Source organism: Podarcis melisellensis, assembly GCF_964234715.1.
Source record: "Podarcis melisellensis genome assembly, chromosome: 4".
In the NCBI taxonomy this organism is placed as follows: Eukaryota; Metazoa; Chordata; class Lepidosauria; order Squamata; family Lacertidae; genus Podarcis; species Podarcis melisellensis.
The window spans coordinates 22,019,987-22,038,754 of record NC_138531.1 but is presented as its reverse complement, the minus strand read 5'-3'; the positions used below and the strand labels follow the sequence as shown (position 1 = coordinate 22,038,754).

Genomic DNA, 18,768 nt, shown 5'->3' with positions numbered 1-18,768 from the left:
CCTCGCTTTTCAGGCCAAGGGAGCTGGCTTTCGTCCACAGACAGCTTTCTGAGTCATGTGCTCAGCATGACTAAACTGCTTCTGGCACAACAGGACACTGTGACGGAAGCCAGAGTGCAAGGAAAACACCATTTACCTTCCCGCCAGAGCCGTACCTATTTATCTACTTGCACTGGCGTGCCTTCGAATTGCTAGGTTGGCAGGAGCTGGGACAGAGCAACGGAAGCTCATTCCGTCGCGGCCCGGGGATTCAAACCACCAACCTTCCAATCAGCAAGCTAAAGAGGCTCAGTGGTTTAGACCACAGCACCACCCACTCCCCATCCAACCACATAACATCCCGATTTCCATTTTGCATGGGGGGGGGGAGGGTCTCTTTCTCCTTCCTTCATCCCAGTGGACCTTGTGAGAGTCTACTGCAATTTGCATTTGAATTCCAAAGAACTAGTGTTAAAGGAACAAAGGAAGCATGGATTTATCCAGTCACTCAACAGTGAAGGAATTCAATTGGCAATTTAGTCAGACTTTCTAGTATGGTGTCAGAGCAACGATTCCCTAATGGTGGGTCATGGGTGCTGAGCCAGTTTGTTGGCAATGTGTGATGTATGAAGCTACTTATTGTAAATCATATGAGACTCAGGTAGCTGAAAAGAAAGTTTAATTTGACAGGAGGCCTTAAACATTGTAGGTTACATAACCTCCAACATTTCTCCAATGAAAACAGGGATGTCCTATTCCATCAGCATCAACATCATCTTCATCATTTTTATTTATTTATACCCCACCCATCTGACTGCATTGCCCCAGCCACTCTGGACAGCTTCCAGTATATATAAAACCATAATAAAACATTAACAAACTTCCCTATGCAGGGCTGCCTTCAGGTATCTTCTAAAGGTTGTATAGTTACTTATCTCATTGGCTCAGGGGTCACATAACTCCATACCCTCCAACATTTCTCCAATGAGAACAGGAACATCCTAAGGAAAAACAGGACATACCGGGATCAGATCAGAAACCAGGACGGCTTCTATCAATCCGGGATTGTCCCTGGAAAATAAGGACACTTGGAGGGTCTGAGGTTATACAGGGCACTCCTTTGGTGAATGTCTATTAAGCAGAAATAGGGAAGCATATTGAAGATACTTGTTAATAGGGTGACCAGCTGCAAAAGAAGGCATTGTTTCTTTACAGCTATGTAAAATTATTATTATTATGGGACAAGGCTGCCATTCATGTCGCCATCTTGGAAGCCGAGAACGCTATTATTATTATTAATATACCGCCCTATATCCGGGGGTCTCAGGGCGGTTCACAAAACAGACTATTTCATGGTCAAACCTGGGCATATGTGATTGGCTCTCCCAATTTTTCTTTTAATTTAAATGCAATCATGGGACACTCTGGTTTTGACTGGAGGACAGGTGAATTAACCCATCCCCCTCCGTTCACAGTACACCTGTATGGTATCTCCCTGCATTAGTGTATTAGTAGCTTCAGGGTGGGGGGTGCAGTTTTGATTGGGAAAATGGGATAACCACACCATCCCACAGCACCATTGCTTCAGTGAAAAACAGAGCGTCCACAGCTGCTTTTCAGTTCAACCCACAAAAAAACATGCACCAAATAATTTTGGGGTGTTCTGCTCATGGATCCCCAGGGGTCTAATGGGGCTTCTCAGATGTGCTGCTTATTGTGAAAGACTGGAGAAAGCTGCTGTACTAGTTGCCATCCCTTCTTCTGCACAATGGGATGGAAGGAATCAAGCAGAGGTTGAACAGTCATCAGTTGGGGATGCCTAGTTCTAGATCTCCTTCACCAAGAGGATTTGAATTTCCTGCACCAAGTCAATAATTCTATGACTATCACAAGAGGTCTGCCTTCCTTTGTACCCAGTCACCCTACTTGTGTGACCCCCAGCCACTGTCTCCCACTTTCCAGTTGAAGAACTGCCTTGTTTTAATTTTTACGATGCACTTTAAAAAAACCCAAGATCGTAGGGTTTGCCTCAACTGGTAATAAATCTAACCTTCCTAGCATGGAATTATTATACCCAGATTTTTGTTATATGCTTTCTCCTCTCCCTTTTCCTAAACTGAACACCACTGGCTTGAGAACGAAAACTTCCTCCAATATACACACATAAGGAATCAATTAGCTTGCAAAAACATGGCAGAACCACATTTGATTTCTTTTCTTCCAGATAAGTAGAAAGCTTTAATGACAGTCACATATAAGGAATAATAAAGTGTATTTATAGCATTGTATGGCCCCTTGACATAATTGTTGTATAGAGCGGCATGTAATGTGGTCATGCGAAAGATTGGTTTCACTTTTTGTGGGGGTTTTGTGGTTACAATATCCATGTCTTTGGATCATAACATGTAATCTGATCAATGATCTGATATACATTCCCAAAACCAGAAGGGAGAAAAACTGCTTGCCTTTGGTTATAGATATTTTTAAAAAAAAATATTAAGTAAACCTTTCAGCAGTTTCACACATTTCAATTTTTTTAAAAAAGGTTAGAAGCTATCACAACAATTTCTTATAATTAAGTGATTACTAGTTATTTCTTATTTTTAGTTTGAATGCTATCAAAAACTACATCTCATACCTCAAATTCTTCTTTTATTAAGTTGGAAGCAAGTTGCGTTGGTGGTTCTGACCAATGAAACATCGAGTAAACATGATTAGGATTGAAATCCTCTATATCTAAGCTTGCATCTGTTATCTTGTTCTGCAGCATGATATATAACTCCCCCCTCCAAGAAAAACCCACCCTTGGCTATTTAAAATGAGGTCCTGCCAATTTCCTCGCTTTTCCCAAGATAAGCAGAGTTTAAGACATAACAAGATGGGTCAGTCTCGGTTGCTTTGGAGTATTTGGAGTCTGCCAAGCCATAGGCAAGTGCTATCTTATTCCCAAGTGTTACCTATGCAGATGTTTCAAAGTGACCTGCTTTGCTCCAGCAATTATGTAGCACAACTGTGCAGCCCAGATACAGCTTCCAGATGGGCATGTTGAGATCCTTTTCTGCTATTAAATATGGACCATTTCTGATTATCAGCCAACACCATTGTGAAAGATGTTGTGAAATCTGCAAGCAAGGAAAACCTGGCGGACGACATCTTCCAAATACAAGCGAAGTCAATAAAACCGGAGTTGCGTAAAGATTTCTGCAAAATCAGTCACCCTAGCTATCAAATTATATTTTGATAGGTTTGAGTTATTTATTTCATTTATTAAATTTGTATAGAACCCTTCCTCCAAAGATCACAGGGCGGTTCACAACATTAAAGTGCAAAATGCAAAAACATTTGAGATTTATAATTCTATTTTGAAAAAAGCTTTAGATTCCATGTATATATTTTCACGATCGATAACACGCATAAATCTTCATGGTAACCTTTGAAACCAGACATGAGGAAGCTGTGGTCCTCCAGAGGTCGGGATTCCCAACACCCATCAGCCCCGGTTAGTGTAATTTTGCAGGGTCACAGATTCCTCGTACTTGCTATAATCAGATGGTTCATATCCACCTGGAATCAAAACTGGGAAGCTCTATTGACATAATGGATGAAGATGGAAACTAAGATGGGGGCTTCTGATTAGATGATCTTAAAACCATTAAAATAAATAAATACTCAAACTGAACAGCATGGAATTTTGCTTTCATGAATATTTTTTTTCAACTTTAGTAATCTTATTTTGGAAAATGTCTGAGCACTTTGAGACTAGGTGAACTTGATAGGTGCATGGTGTATGGGAAAAAAAGGATATAATGATGTCAGTGTCCCCTTATGCTAGGAATTGGGGCGGTTGCTTTATCACTCATTCGCTCCACTAAGATGCATTTCCCCCATAAAGACAGATTTGCACATAAAGACCCCAATTCAGATAAAGTTAGTTACATTATGTCTCCTTTAAATGAGGAGGAAACCAACAGGCTCCTTTACAGAAGCTGATGGAGAAGCTTCTCAACTGGTAGTTGAAAAATATTTATTCAAATTTCTGTCATATATTACAATTGGAGCTTGTAAAAAAACCCACACGTTTCAGTATGGACAACTCCCTGTTTTGGATTCCAGTTGCTTTTGTTCTTTCCCATTCTCCTCAGTTTTCTGCCCCCCCCCAAAAAAAGAAAATTCCAAGCCCACTAAACATGCTGGGGTTTTTGGGGGGGAAATTTTCCTCTGAAATATTTCCTTTACTTCTGGAAACCTCAAAAGTTCCCCAAGGCCCCCCCTCCCCGATATTCTTGTGCACGGCATTTTGACAACAATAGGACTGTCATTCACAGTAGGAACATCAGATACAGGGGGAATGATAGCAGAATTTAGGCTAGGTTGCCATAGTCTCCCCTCATTCTATTACCGTATTTTTCCGTGTATAAGACAATATTTTCCACCAATTTTTTTAACTTTAAGATTGGGGGTCATCTTATACAGCGCTACCTCCGGTTACAAATGGGATATGCTCCGGAGGCCCAGCTGTATCCCGAAGATTTCGTAACCGGAGGACCGCTTCTGCGCACATGCGAGCAGCAAACCCACTTCCGGATTTGCCGCGTTCACAACCCGAAGATTACATTACCCGAAGGTGACATAGCCCGAGGGTCCACTGTACATGGAATGTTGCAATTAAATATATAAATAAATACATGCCACCATCCATATTCTTTCCCCCCAGCCTCCCCTCACTGTTGGCCTCATGAAAAAACCCTGGTCTGGTTCTCCCCAAAGCCTCCCCCACTCTGGACATTGTCCCTTCCACCCGTTCCCTCAGCCGCCCCCTGGCTACCCAGACCCCCCATTCCCCAAGTGCACTCACTCAGGCAGCTCTGGCAGTCGGAGATCCTCACAGCGGGAGAAATACGCTCCGGCGCCTGGGGCGGGGTGAGCCGCCCATAGGGACGGGGTGCACCGCGGGGCCTCCGGAATATGCCTGCCTCCTCCCACTCAATTGTTAGATTTCTGTTATGCCACTGTGCAGTTTTTGGAGTCACAAGACTCTGTTTACATTCCAGACTGTTGGAAGTCTCACGGGACACGGGAGTCGGATGTTGATGTTACTGGTTTCCTGTTTCTTTGTGCTAGTTGTTCACTGCCTCTCACAGAGAGCAGATGCATTATCTTTTCTGTCCTGCGTAGTTAGAAATAAACGTAGCAACGTAGCACATATTTTTATCTCCTGCTGCTGCTGTTTGGATACTCTGCGTAATGGGAGCGTGCCTGAAGCCTCATCAAAGGCTTAGGTCATAAATCACCGTCGGAGCAGAGGTCGATGGATTCCGAAGATATGACGACGAGGAGAGCTATTACAGCACGGTCATATGCAAGCTCTGACATTAACCACCCTACAGGTGGAGGGGGAGAGGCAGCGGGCAGACCGTTTGGGCCCAAGGGGCAGAGTGCAGTTCGCTCCCCTGGATGTTTGAGAGTGGAGCAGAAAAATGCAATTTGATTTCTGCAGCATACAAATTCCCTCTTAAAGGGTTCTTTAGCTATGATTCTTGCATTGAGGCGCCGACCAGTTCCCAGCCGTCGGGGACACGCTCTCATTCCAGCTCAGCTGCCCGGCTCCGCATCAGTGCCGCCACCGCTCCAGTTCTTATACTGCACGTTATAATAATGCTGACTAGCCCAAAAATAATAATAAAATTATCTACTGTAATTACGATACTAATGTTGTTCTGTTTGATGTTTAAATATATGGTACTAAATATAACAGTGTTTTGAATATTTAATAAAATATCAAAGTTGTTCAGTTTGGTGTTTCAAATATTTATTTCTTAATTTTGGGCTCAAAAAATAGGGGCCGTCTTATACATGGGGGTGTCTTATATACGGAAAAATACGGCATTTAAGCACCTCCTTTCCTCAAAAATAATACAATAAACTGCAATCATATTATACACGACAATTTTGGAGAAAAGCCCACAGAACTCTTTCCAGAAAACATGCATTGGATTACACTGTGAGTGTAGCAGAGCAAACTACACTGTAATGCTAAATGTGTTTCTTTGTGTGATTCTTTTGGGAAATGCAAACAGCAGCTGCCGAAGCCCAAATCAGGACTGAGATGGGGCTGTTTAACCCTTTCTCCGCTGCCATTAAAGGTAAAGGGACCCCTGACCACTAGGTCCAGTCGTGACTGACTCCGGGGTTGCGGCGCTCATCTCGCTTTATTGGCAGAGGGAGCCGGCGTACAGCTTCTGGGTCATGTGGCCAGCATGACTAAGCCGCTTCTGGCGAACCAGAGCAGTGAACGGAAACGCTGTTTACCTTCCCGCTGGAGTGGTACCTATTGATCTACTTGCTCTTTGACATTACCCTAATAAAAAATCCACTTCTCAATGCTGCCCTTTGTACTGGCAAGGGAGAAGCATCACAGCACTTGGCCTTAAGAGTCTGAGATGTGAACCTGGAAGCCCTTGAAACAAATTTCACCTAGACCCTGAATTTATTAGGTAGTCTTAAACAACCCGTTATCACTCAACCTTCGTCAACCTACTGACCGACCCTATAAGAGTTGTAGGTATTAACATAAGCAACATGAAAGCACTAAATCATAAACGATACATATCAATATCTTTTACACAGTATCCAATCATCTCCATAGCTGAGCAAGGTAAGAGCCATTTAAAAACTGGGTGAATTTGAATATTTTATCACCGTACAAAGGCGCAGTGTTAATTAAAGTCACATATTGCTCTTCTGCAGCACGCCTTCATCAGTGCAGAAACACAGAGGCTTCTAAAATGCCAGTTTAAGAGACCATCAGGGTTATTTTCTGAGTGGCACGTTTCTAAACAGTTAATCACTGATTTGAATATATGTCAACACATTCTGCTGGAGTGCTATAAAACGTGTCAACAGCAAAAAGAAAAAAATAAGAAAAAAATTGGTGACACACTTGGGACACAGAGTTTTTGTGCTGACACACCATAATATAATTCTTTTGAAAAAAATATCATCTGTTTAGCTATAAGCAACAATTAATCTTTTCAGTCATAAATACAGTGTTTTAAATAACACCTACAGAAGCAAAAACACACCCAAAGTGCTATTTAATCTTACTTTCATTGCCTTTCTGGCCCTGCCGATTTAAAAATTCCTAAAATGCAGCACGCAATAAATTTTGCAATTAGGAGAAAAACGTGAGCTATCAATATTTATTTCCCCTTTCCTCAGTTAATAAAATTACTTAACTCTAAACCTCTAAGTGAAAAGAAATCCTGGGAGCACTGCAAGCCTCAGAGGATTAATTTCGCTTCCATGAAATGACATTTTATTCCCGAATCATTTAACCTCTGACTTTTCATAACTAGACATTCAGCCCTTGAACTGTGATTTAGTGACGCGACTCAAAGGTGGCAGAACAGTCCTGTCATGTATGTGATATTAACAGCTTTCTCTTCCACCTTCCCACGCAAGTTGATGATGAAGACCTGATGGCTGAAACTTAGTTTTTAATTATTTTTTAAGGAAAGTTTTTTACATCCCACAATGGATTATTGGAATTTCCTTGTAGAATCAGCTTATAGGAACCCTAAAATATGCACAAATTACATCTGCACATGTTTGTTGTCTCATTACTGTTATACTGCTTCCTTTCTTTCATCTTCTCCCTGTGTTATAGTCAATGTTTTAGGGCAGGGGCCTGCCCTTCTTAAATTTCATTTTGCTTATCTTACTCGGTGAAGTGCCATAGACATGGATAACCCTATATAAATACTAAATAATTCTTGTTCTGTTTTAACAATGGCAAAATAAATATGTAAAACACAACGATGCAAAATCATCCGTATTCATTGGCCGGCACCACTTATTTAACCACTAAAAACGCAAAAAACATATCAACCCAATCAGCTAGGAAAATACAACATCATTCACCTTGGGGTCTCTAATTTCAGTGGCGCCAAAATTCAGGTTTCCCCCAGCCTGTCTCGCTTCATTTTAAATACAGTGGTACCTCCAGTTGCGGATGGGATCCGTTCCAGAGCTCCTGTCGGATCCCGAGGTTTCCACAACCAGTGGGACCACTTCTGCACATGCGTGCGCGGCAAAACACTTCCGGGTTTGCCGCTTTCGCAATTCGAATTTTACATTACCCAAGGGTAACATAAGGACAGATCGTGAAGCTGAGGCTCCAATACTTTGGCCACCTCATGAGAAGAGAAGACTCCTTGGAAAAGACCCTGATGTTGGGAAAGATGGAGGGCACAAGGAGAAGGGGACGACAGAGGACGAGATGGTTGGACAGTGTTCTCGAAGCTACGAACATGAGTTTGACTAAACTGCAGGAGGCAGTGGAAGACAGAAGTGTCTGGCATGCTCTGGTCCATGGGGTCACGAAGAGTCGGACACGACTAAACGACTAAACAACAACAACGTAAGCCAAGGTGCTACTGTAATAGTTGCATCCAAACCACTAAATCCACCTCTGTATCATGTGACTATTTCAGTCATCAATGCTTGATTTCCCTTGGCAGAACACACATAAAATGCCCTGAACTGATTAGTCAGGTTGATTTGTCAATCTCTTATCCTGCCCACTTTGACACTGGTTTGTATCCAAAAGCAGGCCCTCCAAGTGTCCCTATCTTCCAGGGACAGTCCCGGATTTACAGACGACGTCCTGGTTTCTGATTTGATCTTGGAACGTCCTGCATTTCCTTAGGACATCCCTATTTTCACTGGAGAAATGTTGGAGAGGATGGAGTTATGCAACCTCCGGGCCAAGAAGTTCTGTATAGTTTTATTGTGTTTTTATATATTTTAGAAGCCACCCAGAGTGGCTAGGGCAATCCAGTCAGATGGGCAGGGTAGAAATAATGAAATTATTATGATTATGGTTATAGAACAGGACAACACCATTTTCATTGGAGAAATCTTGGGAGGGTATGCAAAGGTGGTTTTGCCTTAGCAGGAAGTGTTTTAAGGCACCCACCTTTCACTGATCTGGCCCTATAGCCCTCTGTGCTATTATCCTGTTTTGACGGTTCCTCGAGCTTCTGGGGCAGGTTCGGGAGGGAAGACATGGGGTTAAAGCAAGTAGCTGGGAAATCAGCAAAAACTGGCTGCCCAGACTTTTTCAATCAGAACTACTTTCTGCTAAGACACAGAGCCATCATAGATACAACCCACTGTTTGCCCAGTTCCTTTCCCTGGGATTTGAACGACAGTATTCTTTGCTCTTCCTATGACCGTTTATTGCATGTAACCACCAAATGTAATCCTTGCTCAGTGTCTTCTTTCAAACATGTACCATATTTTTCGCTCTATAAGATGCACCAGACCACGAGACACACCTAGTTTTTGGAGGAGGAAAACAAGAAAAAAAAATACCTTGTTTTTTGCTCTATAAGACTCATTTTTTCCCTCCTAAAAAGGAAGGGGAAATGTGTGTACATCTTATGGAGTGAATGCAGGCTGCGCAGCTATCCCAGAAGCCAGAACAGCAAGAGGGATTGCTGCTTTCACTGCGCAGCGATCCCTCTTGCTGTTCTGGCTTCTGAGATTCAGAATTTTCCCCCCCTTGTTTTCCTCCTCCAAAAACTAGGTGCGTCTTGTGGTCTGGCGCGTCTTATAGAGCGAAAAATATGGCATTCTGAATCTTCTCTTAGCATCCCTGCATGCAGGCCAAGAACAAGGACAGAATCCAACTGAACAGCTCCACTAGCGCAAGCACCTTGGGCTGCGAAATGGAACTTCTCCTCCCTCTCTTCTTCCTGCACACCTCTCCTAAAGCTCTTGCGAGTTTCCCTCCAGCCCTCTGGAGCAGATTTTAGGGGGCACATGGGGAGAGGAGAGCGAGGGGAAGTTACCTTGTGCAGGCCAAAGTGCTAACACTAGCAGAATTGTTTAGCTGAATGCTGCCTAAGATCTTTCCCTGCTGCACGGATAGGCATCTTTCAATTAATTAACTAAAACCGAGTCAAAACCAGTGCTGAAATTACAGTTGCGGAAAGGCCAGCAGTTACTATGCTCCCCGCATGTCAAGGCAGAAACAACCAATTGCAAAACATGATCTCAGTTACTATGCTCACATTATGGGGTGTTTCCCGCCCCCCGCTTACACACATTTCACTTCCATGCAGGAAAATATGTTTTCAATGTCTATATATACAGAGACCATAATCCCACTGTCTAAAATTAGATCCTAAGACTTTTGTACCTGGCCTAATAATATTAACAGTAATAATGAAAACAAGGTGTGTGAAAAAGGCACACGATTCATTTTTGCTGCATGCATGTGTGATGTTGTTGTTTAGTCGTTTAGTCGTGTCCGACTCTTCGTGACCCCATGGACCAGAGCACGCCAGGCACTTCTGTCTTCCACTGCCTCCTGCAGTTTGGTCAAACTCATGCCAGTAGCTTCAAGAACACTGTCCAACCATCTCGTCCTCTGTCGTCCCCTTCTCCTTGTGCCCTCCATCTTTCCCAACATCAGGGTCTTTTCCGGGGAGTCTTCTCTTCTCATGAGGTGGCCAAAGTATTGGACCCTCAGCTTCAGGATCTGTCCTTCCAGTGAGTACTCGGGGCTAATTTACTTAAGAATGGAGAGCTTTGATCTTCTTGCAGTCCACGGGACTCTCAAAAGTCTCCTCCAGCAACATAATTCAAAGGCATCAATTCTTTGGCGACCAGCCTTCTTTATGATCCAGCTCTCACTCTCATCACTACTGGGAAAACCATAGCTTTTACTATACGGATGTATAGTATACATGTGTGATGGAAAAACATAATTAGCTATTTACCTCTGGGTTGCCTCTGGTCAAGGAGCTCCTCAGCCTCTGCTGGCACTAGTTCGGCTATCCAGGTAGCATTCTAATTTCCATGACAAACTAGATTTCCCTACAACAAACTAGGTTTTCCCTGTGGTTACGAGATGACTGTTCTGTCTCTCTCTAATTCAACATACTTTGACTCTTACGGAACAACCCCAACTTTTATGGAATGTGACTATCTTGTGATACATCCCCCTCCCAATAAGCTGAGAAACATGAAATCAAAGAATCGCATACAAATCAGGTTGAAGAGCAGAAGCAGCAATCCCCAGTTGCACTGATTATCATAAAAGGTAATAATGTTTGGTGTGTATGTGGGACATTAAAACAAACAGAAAACAAACCCCCAAACTCTTAAAATGTGTTTAATTAAAGGGAGATCCTCACAGCATGAAATGGGGGCACGTGTTCCTGGAAAAGCAATTTTAATTTTATAGCATGCTCTTAACTAATTACAACATCAAGCTTGGGAGTTGCAGTTAGAAAAAGAGACATGGGAGAGATGGCTGTACTCAGAAGAGAAATTATGTTTGTACATGGAACTGTGTGTGTGTGGTGGTGGTGGGGTGTGTGTGAGTGGAAATCTTGGGCGAACACAAATGTGCTAAGTGAACACTTCCACAGCGATGCTGTTCGATGGATGGCTGTATGGATGCTCGGTGGATGACACCTTGCCCCTTGCTTCATGGCGGAAGCATGGAAAAATGACGGCCATCTGTTGTTATATTTGCAGAGATCCCCATCCTTTATCACCAGGAAATTAATATCAACGCCGCTCCTGTGGAAGCTTCAAGAAACTGATTGTTTGGATTAGGCATTTTCAAGGAAGCCGAACCAAAGCAATGGGGTGTGTGTGTGTGCTTGTGTTCTTCTGCTTGCCTACACATTCCAATTTTAATTCAAAAGTACTGTAGGATATGAAGAGAGGTGACTAACGCCAGGAGGGAAGAAAGCCCTGGGATGACAAATGAAGTATTCACAATGCGCATGAAGAGGTTTAAAATAACCTAATGTAGGTTTTACATTTTCTCCAAACTGGGTTTAGCTTCCTACCAGTTACCTTAAACACACACACACACACACACACACCCCTCCATTAACATTTCTTTTGTGGCAGCCTCTGCTGAGAACCTATTGTAAATTTGGGCAATTAGGACTTTTGTTCCATCAGTCCCTCCCCTCAGTCAATACTATAGCATCAAAGGAAGCTGATTCAGTGTTGGCTGGCTGCAGCTCTAAAATCCAAACTAAAAAAAATAATGTTAGAATTCACCACTGTTGTCTGTGTAAAGGATTTTTTTCTTCAAAAAAGCAATAATTAAAAAAATTGCTGTTTCAGGCTTGTAAAGTTCTTAAAATAATCGGTTTTAAACCTCCCACACAATACTCACAAGTGAGATCACAGTAATAGACTCCAGTATAAGGTGGCTGTCTCCCTCTAAATCCAAACTAAATAGATGTTAGAAATCGTTACCACAGTATGTCAAAGGCCAACCAGAGCTATTATCGGGGAAATGCAGCTTTGGGTTTCTTGGGTTCTGAAAATAATCTTCTTTAAAGCTTCAGCATTAGTCAAGGCATGGTCGTTCATAATATTTCACAAAAATATAATAAAAGCAGGAAAATCCGGAGCCTCAGAGCCAGTTTCTACAATGAACGGAATCAAGTGATAAAGCTTATCCTAGAGACTGTACCATTTCAGGCTACAGGAGGAAGGTTGAAGGGTTGGCTTGCTCCCCTCTGGGAGGAAAAAAATATCCCTGGTCATAATACTGGCATTTCAAAAAGAAAACTAGACTGAACCATTATCCTGGGCATGCTAGTTTGCTGTATCCAGGTATTTATTGATTTTATGAGACTGCATTCAAATATTCAACCTCCGACTTGCAGCAATTATCTCTGCACAACAGAGCATGGTTTGGAATGACTAGACAAATGGCAGCCTTTCCTCCAGGGGCTGGCTCTTTGCCTCGTGTGGGCTGTAGGAAGGGGGCAGAATAGGCAGCCAGCAACCTAAATGTAGGGCCCAATTTCTTCCTGGCATGTCTAGACCAGAAAAATGGCTGACATGTGAGGGGAAGTGAAAAAGAAGAAGAGTTTGGATTTGATATCCCGCTTTATCACTACCCGAAGGAGTCTCAAAGCGGCAAACATTCTCCTTTCCCTTCCTCCCCCACAACAAACACTCTGTGAGGTGAGTGGGGCTGAGAGACTTCAGAGAAGTGTGACTAGCCCAAGGTCACCCAGCAGCTGCATGTGGAGGAGTGGGGAATCGAACCCAGTTCACCAGATTATTAGTCCACCACTCTAACTACTACACCATGCCGGCTCCTGAAAAGAAGGAGTGCCTGTTCAGGAGGTGTAACTCTGGAAATGGAGAGGCGTCTCAAAGGATCAGAAAGGAACCTACAAACATATGGCAGAACAAAAGCACATGATAATAAATAATAATAATAATAATAATAATAATCATAATCATAATTTTATTTATATGCTGCCTTCCCCAGCCGAAGCCGGGCTCAGAGCGGCTAACAACAGTAAAATGATACAACATTCTAAAATCATATTATTATTATTATTATTATTATTATTATTATTATTATTATTGAGCAGGGAATGGGTGTGGGTGCTGGCTCAGCTATAGAGCTTGTGGTGGAGTGCAATAGCAAAAACATTCAAGCCAGAAACTAGCATGCTCACTGGGCTTCCAATTTGATTCCTCCCCCCCGGATACCCTGTAAAAGCCCTACAATTTCAGGTTAAACACAAATGAAGAGATGACCGGAGACACAACTTATGGTAAACTGCCAGAAGTACAGAGGGAAAGCACGATGCTAACAAAAAGATACTGAGTGATGTACAACAAAATTTCCCAGATCCGTGCATAACTTTAAAACATCTTGCAAGCAAAGACCTGCCCAAAAAGCTGAAAAACATCTTCATGTATGTGACAACGGCCGCGAGAGTTCTAATAGCACAGGGATGGAAGACTGAAGAAACCCCAACTAAAGAATCATGGCAAGAAAAATTGATGGACTATGCAAAACTGACATATAGGCTATGGGACAAGGATAACTGTGACTTTAAAGATGAATGGCAACCCTTTACAAAGCTTTTGAAGATGCAACCAAGCGAACTGGACTCCTTGGCTGGCTTTGAATAAACATTCACAAACATTTTATTGATAATATTCAGCTAAATAGTTTGAGGATCTATACAACTTTGTAACATGCAGAAAACAGCATTCTCAGAGAAACAAAGACTGGAACTGAGGGAGTGGGTGGGTTTTGTGTGGGAGGGTGGGGGGAGGAAGGAAAAAATGGGGGGGGATAAGGATGATATGTTTTTGGATAATATGTTTTGTTTTAATTTTGAATAAAAAATTATAAAAAAACACATCTTGCAAGCAGCCCAATTCCCATGAAAAGGAGCAGCCTAATTATTTGTTTGTATCTATTTTGCACAGTGATTGTGGCAGTGACCTCACTGGCCACTGATTGGCTGAGCTGCTGTGACATCCCAGAACAAATCTTAACATTCCAACTGCTCAAAACTAAATTATGTATTCAACTGCTGCAGGGGAAAGGGAAAATGCTGCAATTACTGTATTTTTCGCCCTATAGGACGCACTTTTCCCCCTCCAAAAATGAAGGGGAAATGTGTGTGCGTCCTATGGGGCGAATACAGGCTTTCGCTGAAGCCTGGAGAGCTTCAGGAAGCTCTGCGCAACCCTCTGCGCAACCAAGCCGCGCCGGGTTCCCAAAGGTTGCGCAGAGCTGCCTGCGCTCCCGGGCTTCGCGCAGCTCTACGCAAGCCTGGGGAGACTGTCGCAGCTCCCTAGGCTTGCGGATAGCAGGCTGTTCTGGGGGCTGGGGTTGGGGTTGGGGGAAGCCCTGTCCCCCACGCCAGCCCTGTGCCTGGGGGGAAAATATATTTTTTCTTTATCCCCCCCCCCAAAAAAACTAGGTGCGTCCTATAGGGCGGTGCGTCCTATGGGGCGAAAAATACGGTAAAACTTCACATACTGACAGAAGCAGCGTTTCCCAAGCAGAACAGTAAGAAGAAAATTCCAGGAAATAGGGAAGCTAAGAGACAGGGAAGCCAGAGGAAAAGGAAGAATGCAGGCTCTGAGGGAAAGATTGACGATGAAAGACAAGGTAGGCAGAGGAAACATAGAATGGATGCCAGGGAACTGAGGCTAATAAGAAAGGGACAAACCTTATAGGGTCAAAAATCAGGAGGGGCTGCATATGAGGTCTATTGTTTCTAAAAAAATGTGACCTGGAAAGGCTAAGCGAGCAAAGGAGTCCAAAATTAAACATTTTTATTTGAATAACTGCTCAATTTGCTGCATGCAGGGTTCTAGCATTAAACAAAAGGCACAGGTCAAGCCTTACGCCATGAGCTCCAGCATATCAAAATAATTCATCAGAGCCAAATAAGTATGCCACAGTAATGATGTATAAGCTGTCCTTCAGATGCTGCATGGACTACACCACCTAGATCAGGAAGACAGATTCAGAAGATGGTCATGCTAACTAAAAGCAACAGCAACAGGCCAAATGCAAGTGGAAGAATATATTTTGGTTCCCACCACTCTGCCCTGCCCTAAACACAGAAGGAATATATCAGAAACATGTGATTTGGTTTTAAGTAGCATCTACTCTACTAAAGCAGAAAGGATCTGCTCTGGAGAAATTGCACTATAAACCTTGCAATTTTACAAGCAAAGTTTATATTAATTCTTTAGAAGCCCTTTGTGCTTATAGTTTCAGACAGAGTCTAAAATACACCAAATAAATATCAGCACAAAATTGCATGCAGCTGCTAGATAGTCTAAGCATTCCCAAACCATTATAATAAACATAGCGGGCCCAGGGCTATAACCCCATCAACCCACAAAGAAGTCGCCATCCAATTCTGTCTTGTCCTACAAGCTGAGCAAAATTAAACTGCTGCTAAGTTACTTGTAAAAATTTAAAAACTGAGACTACAGTACTTTTTTAAAAAAACAACAACAACCCACTCTTAATATCTTAAAAGAAAGCAACGGTTTGAGAAGACAGGTTTTGGGTGTTGTTGTTTTTTTGTAGGAGGAAATGAAATAAATAAAAATAACCACCATAGAACAGGAAATGAATTCAAAATACAGGAGGAAACATGGAAGGGGCTTCAACGGAGAGGTTGAGCGCCTCCCCTCCAAGAAGATGTTTGCTTATTTGACTTACACTGGTTAGAATAACAAAAAGAGCACATATCTAACACCCAAGAAATGCCCTTCTAGAAGCTAAGTAGGTGGCAGGATCAAAGAAAACCCTTCTCTCAAGAAAGGAAATTGAGAGAAAGCTTCTGAACACATGTTTCTGAAAGGAGGCTATAAAATGCCTAAATGCTCCCGAATACTGTGAATGTTCAAGGACTCATAAGCAGTGTGTTCAATACAAAGTAAGCCTTATTCGACCTCATGTTGGAATCCTTCCTTAGCCATGGGACTTAAAAGTCTCCCCCCCTTGCTGGTTTCTTCTGACCCTCTCTCACCTGTAGAACCTTACATGGCTGCAAAGATTCTGGCAGCTAAAGTTCCAAAAGTGACACAAAAAAGTACATGGAACTTCCCATGCCCGTTTTTTGTAAGTGGATGCATAAATCACCTTTACTTAAGTGTTTCACAACGGATAGAGTATTGTGTTTGTTATTTTAAGTTCTGCTTGCTGTCTGCTGTTTTACTCTGAAAATCTCAGAGAGTAACACTTTCTTGGCTTCCCCAATCGGATGGTGTCACATTCCAGCACACCCATCACCCTATGCATATCTCAGGTCTAAGAAAATGGGCCCTGCAGCAGTCAGGTAGCTATAAACCTACTCCTTCCAGCAATTCTAACAGGATCCTGTGTTTTGGGAAATCTCTTGGGACTTGGGAAGTCTTTAAACATCAGCTGCCAAAAAGAGAAGCCCTCCTCTCAGTGTATACACTGCTCACATTCCCAGCATCTATGCCTCTTGTTTTAGAAGCGCTGCTTTTTACATGCTTTTTGATTATTGTAGGACAAGCCCAAGAAGAACTGATGGTCAGAAGTATGGGAATCATGCAAAGGGGATAGTTTCTCTCCCCAGACGAACCACAATCCCCATTCCTTTTAATAAAAAAACCTACACACACACACACACACTTTTAGATTTTGTGGAATCTAAGGTATGGTACAAAGTGTTCAGGAACAATTTTTTTCATTTGTTTTGAGGGGAACTAGCTGGCTGGCTCACACCCAACAGTGACTTTAGCCAATGAAGTCATAGCAATGACTGACATTTTTTAAAAGCAGATGTAGCCAGTTAGACAAGGATAAAACTAGAGAGACACACTCATTCTCTATACTTTTGGTTTGTTGTTAAACATTTTCTGCTGCATTTCCCCCTTGCTCCATAGAAAACAGTTCAGGTCTTCAGGATTTTAGTGTAGTGGTAACTGGGGAATAGTGTATCAACTCAAAAACAAAAGGTAGCGACAAAGGCAGGAGCTCTTGATTTATCTTGCTCATGTTTTGAAGAGGAGATAAAGTATCCCTAAGGGAAATGGTAACTTTTCATGCTTTGAACATGTGCAGTCATCGAGAGAACTATTGCATGGGGTATTTTTTTCTACTATGCCGGAGCTTAGAAGGCTGGAACGGTCTTCCTCATTTCTCAATTACCTCCTTACTACAATTTAATTTATTGGTTATGAATGAACATTATTTGTCGTGATGTCTAATATTAGGCAACTATCGCCATCTTTTACTATCAAGCCACATATATCCGTTTCCTTCAGCTTCCTTCAAACAATTCTCACTACAGAGAAGTCCTATTGGGGGAAAACCTGCAATATGTAACTAGGGTTGCTGGACATATGGCAACCCTGTGTAAACAGAAGATAGCTTGCTTTACTCCTATTACCTGTTTTAACTGTTTATTTTTTATTTTAAAAATTGCATTTTATTAAAACTGAGTCATAATTCACACTGGGCAGGTTTTCCAAATAATAAAGTCCAGGTACTAAATAGACACCATATATTTCTATAACACAAGTATGAAAGAACAACGACGAAGAATCAATCTATGGCCTATAGGATATACAATAAAAACCTAACACTCTTACGTGGCTTCACCACCCTAAAATACAGACAAATTCAGTATCACTCTGAAACATCTAGCTGTGATGCCTGGATACATCTTTCAAATTCTGACTACACCACAGCAAATAAATACAAAGATACAGTTGCCCAAAACCTTGATATCCTCAAGATTAAGACTGTTTACAACAGATGTGTTTCAGAAAGCATGCCAGAAGCATTTTGACTTACAAAGTCTTCTTTGGTGGTGCATAGCTGGAAAAAAGGTTATCTCCTTGTGCATGAAGAACTCAAAACACAAATTCATGTGATATATATTATGCTGCTGTAGACTTTGGTAGTTTAAGGAAAAAATGGTCAAATGCTCCGAAACAGTACAGCAGTGTCCAAGCCCCAATGACTCTCAGCCTTCATTTTTGTCATAAGGATACACTCTGCGTTGCAACTTTACGACAAAAGTGAAGGCTGTGAAACAACCTTCATCTTCAATACATCAAGGTTTTGGGAATCTACATCTTTGTAGTTCATTGCTGTGGTGGAAAACACATGCAGCCAGCACAGCTAAATATTTCAGAATACATTGTTGTGCTATTATATGCAGTGTCTGCATTCAGTGTTTTGAAGCCATGTACAGTGGTACCTCGGGTTAAGTACTTAATTCGTTCCAGAGGTCCGTTCTTAACCTGAAACTGTTCTTAATCTGAGGCACCACTTTAGCTAATGGGGCCTCCTGCTGCCACCGCGTCGCCAAAGCACGATTTCTGTTCTCATCCTGAAGCAAAGTTCTTAACCCGAGGTACTATTTCTGGGTTAGCGCAGTCTGTAACCTGAAGCGTATGTAACCCGAGGTACCACTGTACCTTTGT

General features: G+C 42.3%; 2 protein-coding genes across 4 annotated transcripts in view; one reads left to right on the top strand and one right to left on the bottom strand.

The window, feature by feature from the left end:
- The window catches only part of CLYBL (citramalyl-CoA lyase), a 183,172-nt gene that overhangs the window by 100,180 nt on the left and 64,224 nt on the right, over positions 1-18,768 (bottom strand). The window lies entirely within an intron of this gene.
- Positions 1-18,768, top strand: part of LOC309368331 (uncharacterized protein) — a 40,565-nt gene that overhangs the window by 11,756 nt on the left and 10,041 nt on the right. The window lies entirely within an intron of this gene.